The 7,500-nt window shown below is 40.8% G+C and overlaps 1 protein-coding gene across 21 annotated transcripts in view; it reads left to right on the plus strand.

The window, feature by feature from the left end:
• LOC144960484 (uncharacterized) overlaps nt 1-7,500 on the plus strand; it is a 389,259-nt gene that overhangs the window by 77,133 nt on the left and 304,626 nt on the right. For 5 of the 21 annotated variants that reach the window (XM_078893598.1, XM_078893639.1, XM_078893611.1 and 2 more), the window contains exon 1: nt 1,453-2,166. The exons of 6 other annotated variants lie outside the window; for them this stretch is intronic. The gene's annotated coding sequence lies outside the window, so the exon portion shown is untranslated. Of the gene's footprint in view, nt 1-1,426; nt 2,257-7,500 lie in introns of those variants that run through there. 10 more of the 21 variants (XM_078893608.1, XM_078893630.1, XM_078893620.1 and 7 more) reach the window with 9 other exon arrangements.

The raw sequence follows: 7,500 nt of genomic DNA on the forward strand, positions 1-7,500 counted from the left end.
TTCATCATCCACATCGTATTTATTCAATGCCTGCTTATAGATAGTATGCACTTGGCTTAGAAGCTCACAACATTGCCATCCGGAAGTATAACGGACCAACACACAAAACTGTGTGTAACCTTAAACGTTTATAGATAGTATGCGCTTGGCTAAGAACCTCATAACATTGCCATCCGGAAGTATAATGGACCAACACACAAAACTGTGTGTATCCATGAACGTTTATAGTCGGGTTAATACAGTTCAGTGAGCATTACTCATAAACGCGGATGGCAAAAAACAATAACAAAGACCTGAGTGACGTCATCTTCGAACTATCTATAGTCTGATTAACACAGTTTAGTGAGAATTACTCATAAACGCGGATGGCAAAAAATAAACAATAACAAAGACCTGAGTGACGTCATCTTCGAACTATCTATAGATAGTATGCAGATGACGTCACTCAGGCCTTTGTTATTGTTTTTGCCATCCGCGTTTGTGAATTGTTCTCACTAAACTGTATTAACAAGACTATAAAAGTCCATGGTTACACAGAGTTTGTGTGTTGGTCCGTTATACTTCCGGATGGCAATGTTGTGAACTCCTTGGCCAAGCGCATTCTATCTATAGTCTGATTAACACAGTTCAGTGAGCATTACTCATAAACGCGGATGCCAAAAAAACAATAACAAAGACCTGAGTGAGGCCAACTTCATACTATCTATATAAAATCTCGATCTCCAATGCTTTGACTACCCTATCAACTTTAGTTGCACTGCCCTTCACGTATCGCAGATGTGCCAAGTATCACGAAACATTCGTAGAAATACGAATTTTTGACTCCAGCTACAGATCTGAATAGGCCTCTTTGACTCAATCAATCTTGTTGAGAAGGAAAGCTTAGCTTCTTAGAAACTATATTCAGGACTTTGGAGCATTTTTAAAATCAAGCTGAGGACAAGTTGTTTATTTCTAAAGCTATTTAAGGTGAATTTTTCTTCCTTTTTTTATCCCCTTGAAAACTACGTCTTTTTTGAAATTTCAAGGAGACAGCTCTGGTATCGTAGGATGCGTGCGTCATAAAAAAAGAACAAAAAATACCGTTTATACGCACTGCCGAAAACGTTTAGAAGATGCAGCTAATATATTATGACCAAATAGAGTTTAAGGACCGTAGTGCACATAAAACAAAAACACACCCAAAAAAAATAAATAAAAAAATTAAACAAACATAAGCGCTCAAACTACACAACACGCGCACTATTATTATTATTACTCAATATGACATAACACACTGCACAATCAGAGACAACAGCAGCAGCCATTGTGTGTGTGTGCAGACACAGCCAGCCGATCATCTTCGCGACGTGCTCGCCTCTCACCTCACCTCGCCTCGCCTCGCCTCTCCTCGCGCGCCTCGCCCATCATTCGTCTCACCACCGTCACCACTCAAAATCTACCTCACGCCCCGCGTTGCGTCGTGAGTCGCGCGTCGCCAACACACACGTCCGTCCGCCCCATCCCATCACCGAAATCTACTCACAACAACAAACTCACGAGCTACTCACGAGGAAATTGCACGGTATTGTGGTACAATAACATCCAAATTTGATATCTGATCTAAAACTTACTGTACGCTGTCATCTCAATTGGATTAGCGATTCAATTTTCGGGACAATTTTCAAAATAGTTTCCTCTTCATTCTTGTAAACGTTGCGAGCAGTCGAGAACCATAAAACATATTATAATTATATGAGATTCTTTCATGTGGTGATTTTACTATCATAATATTGTTATTATCATCATCATTATTATCTTTTTAACAACCACAACAACAACAATAAACGCACAACAATGATGACTGTGATAGTGAAAATTGGAATAATAAAGACAAAGTAAAAATTATTATTGTTGTCATTTTTTCATCACATTTTTTATTATTTATTCCAATCTTGATCTTTATTTCATTTTATTTTTTTTAAAATCCATTGTGTAAAATATAAACTCGTGCAAACCACCGTGTTGTTATTATTCATTGAAATTGGACCTACACACAGTGTTTGAAGAAGTGAATTGGTTTGTGATACACAACGAAAACTCAAGTTTCATTATTATTTCAATTTCAATTTGGATTTTATTTTCAAACGGATTTGAAAAAAAATATTTATATTTCGTGAAAAAAAAGTAAGTAGAAAAATATGTTTTCATTATTTGTTTGTAGTTTTGTTTTAAAGTGAAGTGACAAAAATACCCATCTTATTTTTTGAAATTATTGTTATACTATAATAAGATATGAAGTGAATAGAAAAGTGCCAGAAGACAATAGAGAATAAAAATTTTTCGCGGCGGTGGTGGGGTTCGAACCTGCGACCTTATTGGTACGACAACTCCGCCTGGCAGGTGAGAGCGTGGCTCTACCGTGTGAGCTATCAACGAACACAAAAATATTCGTTTCAAACTCAAAGTCATTACTAGATCCCTCTCTCACCCACTTCTTGAGACCGCCGATTCGTTCGTACACCACCATCGCGAATAATTTTGACCAGCAGTTAAGCTTAATAGCCAATATTCTCAACACAAACATATAACATAGAAACGATTGAGACATTGAGTATGCTCCGGTGTATGGGGTGAATTTTTAATTCAGAAAAGTGAGTGGAGCAGGCACTTATGTTGGTAACAACAAGATATGAAGTGAATAGAAAAGTGCCAGAAGACAATAGAGAATAAAAATTTTTCGCGGCGGTGGTGGGTTCGAACCTGCGACCTTATTGGTACGACAACTCCGCCTGGCAGGTGAGAGCGTGGCTCTACCGTGTGAGCTATCAACGAACACAAAAATATTCGTTTCAAACTCAAAGTCATTACTAGATCCCTCTCTCACCCACTTCTTGAGACCGCCGATTCGTTCGTACACCACCATCGCGAATAATTTTGACCAGCAGTTAAGCTTAATAGCCAATATTCTCAACACAAACATATAACATAGAAACGATTGAGACATTGAGTATGCTCCGGTGTATGGGGTGAATTTTTAATTCAGAAAAGTGAGTGGAGCAGGCACTTATGTTGGTAACAACAAGATATGAAGTGAATAGAAAAGTGCCAGAAGACAATAGAGAATAAAAATTTTTCGCGGCGGTGGTGGGGTTCGAACCTGCGACCTTATTGGTACGACAACTCCGCCTGGCAGGTGAGAGCGTGCTCTACCGTGTGAGCTATCAACGAACACAAAAATATTCGTTTCAAACTCAAAGTCATTACTAGATCCCTCTCTCACCCACTTCTTGAGACCGCCGATTCGTTCGTACACCACCATCGCGAATAATTTTGACCAGCAGTTAAGCTTAATAGCCAATATTCTCAACACAAACATATAACATAGAAACGATTGAGACATTGAGTATGCTCCGGTGTATGGGGTGAATTTTTAATTCAGAAAAGTGAGTGGAGCAGGCACTTATGTTGGTAACAACAAGATATGAAGTGAATAGAAAAGTGCCAGAAGACAATAGAGAATAAAAATTTTTCGCGGCGGTGGTGGGTTCGAACCTGCGACCTTATTGGTACGACAACTCCGCCTGGCAGGTGAGAGCGTGGCTCTACCGTGTGAGCTATCAACGAACACAAAAATATTCGTTTCAAACTCAAAGTCATTACTAGATCCCTCTCTCACCCACTTCTTGAGACCGCCGATTCGTTCGTACACCACCATCGCGAATAATTTTGACCAGCAGTTAAGCTTAATAGCCAATATTCTCAACACAAACATATAACATAGAAACGATTGAGACATTGAGTATGCTCCGGTGTATGGGGTGAATTTTTAATTCAGAAAAGTGAGTGGAGCAGGCACTTATGTTGGTAACAACAAGATATGAAGTGAATAGAAAAGTGCCAGAAGACAATAGAGAATAAAAATTTTTTGCGGCGGTGGTGGGTTCGAACCTGCGACCTTATTGGTACGACAACTCCGCCTGGCAGGTGAGAGCGTGGCTCTACCGTGTGAGCTATCAACGAACACAAAAATATTCGTTTCAAACTCAAAGTCATTACTAGATCCCTCTCTCACCCACTTCTTGAGACCGCCGATTCGTTCGTACACCACCATCGCGAATAATTTTGACCAGCAGTTAAGCTTAATAGCCAATATTCTCAACACAAACATATAACATAGAAACGATTGAGACATTGAGTATGCTCCGGTGTATGGGGTGAATTTTTAATTCAGAAAAGTGAGTGGAGCAGGCACTTATGTTGGTAACAACAAGATATGAAGTGAATAGAAAAGTGCCAGAAGACAATAGAGAATAAAAATTTTTCGCGGCGGTGGTGGGGTTCGAACCTGCGACCTTATTGGTACGACAACTCCGCCTGGCAGGTGAGAGCGTGGCTCTACCGTGTGAGCTATCAACGAACACAAAAATATTCGTTTCAAACTCAAAGTCATTACTAGATCCCTCTCTCCACCCACTTCTTGAGACCGCCGATTCGTTCGTACACCACCATCGCGAATAATTTTGACCAGCATTAAGCTTAATAGCCAATATTCTCAACACAAACATATAACATAGAAACGATTGAGACATTGAGTATGCTCCGGTGTATGGGGTGAATTTTTAATTCAGAAAAGTGAGTGGAGCAGGCACTTATGTTGGTAACAACAAGATATGAAGTGAATAGAAAAGTGCCAGAAGACAATAGAGAATAAAAATTTTTCGCGGCGGTGGTGGGGTTCGAACCTGCGACCTTATTGGTACGACAACTCCGCCTGGCAGGTGAGAGCGTGGCTCTACCGTGTGAGCTATCAACGAACACAAAAATATTCGTTTCAAACTCAAAGTCATTACTAGATCCCTCTCTCACACCACTTCTTGAGACCGCCGATTCGTTCGTACACCACCATCGCGAATAATTTTGACCAGCAGTTAAGCTTAATAGCCAATATTCTCAACACAAACATATAACATAGAAACGATTGAGACATTGAGTATGCTCCGGTGTATGGGGTGAATTTTTAATTCAGAAAAGTGAGTGGAGCAGGCACTTATGTTGGTAACAACAAGATATGAAGTGAATAGAAAAGTGCCAGAAGACAATAGAGAATAAAAATTTTTCGCGGCGGTGGTGGGGTTCGAACCTGCGACCTTATTGGTACGACAACTCCGCCTGGCAGGTGAGAGCGTGGCTCTACCGTGTGAGCTATCAACGAACACAAAAATATTCGTTTCAAACTCAAAGTCATTACTAGATCCCTCTCTCACCCACTTCTTGAGACCGCCGATTCGTTCGTACACCACCATCGCGAATAATTTTGACCAGCAGTTAAGCTTAATAGCCAATATTCTCAACACAAACATATAACATAGAAACGATTGAGACATTGAGTATGCTCCGGTGTATGGGGTGAATTTTTAATTCAGAAAAGTGAGTGGAGCAGGCACTTATGTTGGTAACAACAAGATATGAAGTGAATAGAAAAGTGCCAGAAGACAATAGAGAATAAAAATTTTTCGCGGCGGTGGTGGGGTTCGAACCTGCGACCTTATTGGTACGACAACTCCGCCTGGCAGGTGAGAGCGTGGCTCTACCGTGTGAGCTATCAACGAACACAAAAATATTCGTTTCAAACTCAAAGTCATTACTAGATCCCTCTCTCACCCACTTCTTGAGACCGCCGATTCGTTCGTACACCACCATCGCGAATAATTTTGACCAGCAGTTAAGCTTAATAGCCAATATTCTCAACACAAACATATAACATAGAAACGATTGAGACATTGAGTATGCTCCGGTGTATGGGGTGAATTTTTAATTCAGAAAAGTGAGTGGAGCAGGCACTTATGTTGGTAACAACAAGATATGAAGTGAATAGAAAAGTGCCAGAAGACAATAGAGAATAAAAATTTTTCGCGGCGGTGGTGGGGTTCGAACCTGCGACCTTATTGGTACGACAACTCCGCCTGGCAGGTGAGAGCGTGGCTCTACCGTGTGAGCTATCAACGAACACAAAAATATTCGTTTCAAACTCAAAGTCATTACTAGATCCCTCTCTCACCCACTTCTTGAGACCGCCGATTCGTTCGTACACCACCATCGCGAATAATTTTGACCAGCAGTTAAGCTTAATAGCCAATATTCTCAACACAAACATATAACATAGAAACGATTGAGACATTGAGTATGCTCCGGTGTATGGGGTGAATTTTTAATTCAGAAAAGTGAGTGGAGCAGGCACTTATGTTGGTAACAACAAGATATGAAGTGAATAGAAAAGTGCCAGAAGACAATAGAGAATAAAAATTTTTTTCGCGGCGGTGGTGGGGTTCGAACCTGCGACCTTATTGGTACGACAACTCCGCCTGGCAGGTGAGAGCGTGGCTCTACCGTGCCTGCTCCACTCACTTTTCTGAATTAAAAATTCACCCCATACACCGGAGCATACTCAATGTCTCAATCGTTTCTATGTTATATGTTTGTGTTGAGAATATTGGCTATTAAGCTTAACTGCTGGTCAAAATTATTCGCGATGGTGGTGTACGAACGAATCGGCGGTCTCAAGAAGTGGGTGAGAGAGGGATCTAGTAATGACTTTGAGTTTGAAACGAATATTTTTGTGTTCGTTGATAGCTCACACGGTAGAGCCACGCTCTCACCTGCCAGGCGGAGTTGTCGTACCAATAAGGTCGCAGGTTCGAACCCCACCACCGCCGCGAAAAATTTTTATTCTCTATTGTCTTCTGGCACTTTTCTATTCACTTCATATCTTGTTGTTACCAACATAAGTGCCTGCTCCACTCACTTTTCTGAATTAAAAATTCACCCCATACACCGGAGCATACTCAATGTCTCAATCGTTTCTATGTTATATGTTTGTGTTGAGAATATTGGCTATTAAGCTTAACTGCTGGTCAAAATTATTCGCGATGGTGGTGTACGAACGAATCGGCGGTCTCAAGAAGTGGGTGAGAGAGGGATCTAGTAATGACTTTGAGTTTGAAACGAATATTTTTGTGTTCGTTGATAGCTCACACGGTAGAGCCACGCTCTCACCTGCCAGGCGGAGTTGTCGTACCAATAAGGTCGCAGGTTCGAACCCCACCACCGCCGCGAAAAATTTTTATTCTCTATTGTCTTCTGGCACTTTTCTATTCACTTCATATCTTGTTGTTACCAACATAAGTGCCTGCTCCACTCACTTTTCTTATACTATAATAATAACACCTAGTTTAGTTTGATATGAGAAATAGGCTGGGATTTTTCCCCCTTAAGTTCCTAGCACTGACTTCGCTTTTATTGTTAAATTTAATTTATTAATATGTTTTATTATTTATTATTATTAATATATTATTTATATCAATATAAAGGATGGGGGATGGCGGTTCGGGAGGGAGCGAGGGAAGGGGGGGGGGGGGTTCTTTTTGTAATTTTTTGTTCCAATGGGACGTTTGTCCCCCGTACTTCATCAGTGGGGACTTTCCGCCTGTCCTACATGTAGCCGATGTGGGCAAGAACCCA

This window comes from Berghia stephanieae, chromosome 15 (genome assembly GCF_034508935.2).
Source record: "Berghia stephanieae isolate SIO BIC M18660-M18661 chromosome 15, UCSD_Bste_1.3, whole genome shotgun sequence".
In the NCBI taxonomy this organism is placed as follows: Eukaryota; Metazoa; Mollusca; class Gastropoda; order Nudibranchia; family Aeolidiidae; genus Berghia; species Berghia stephanieae.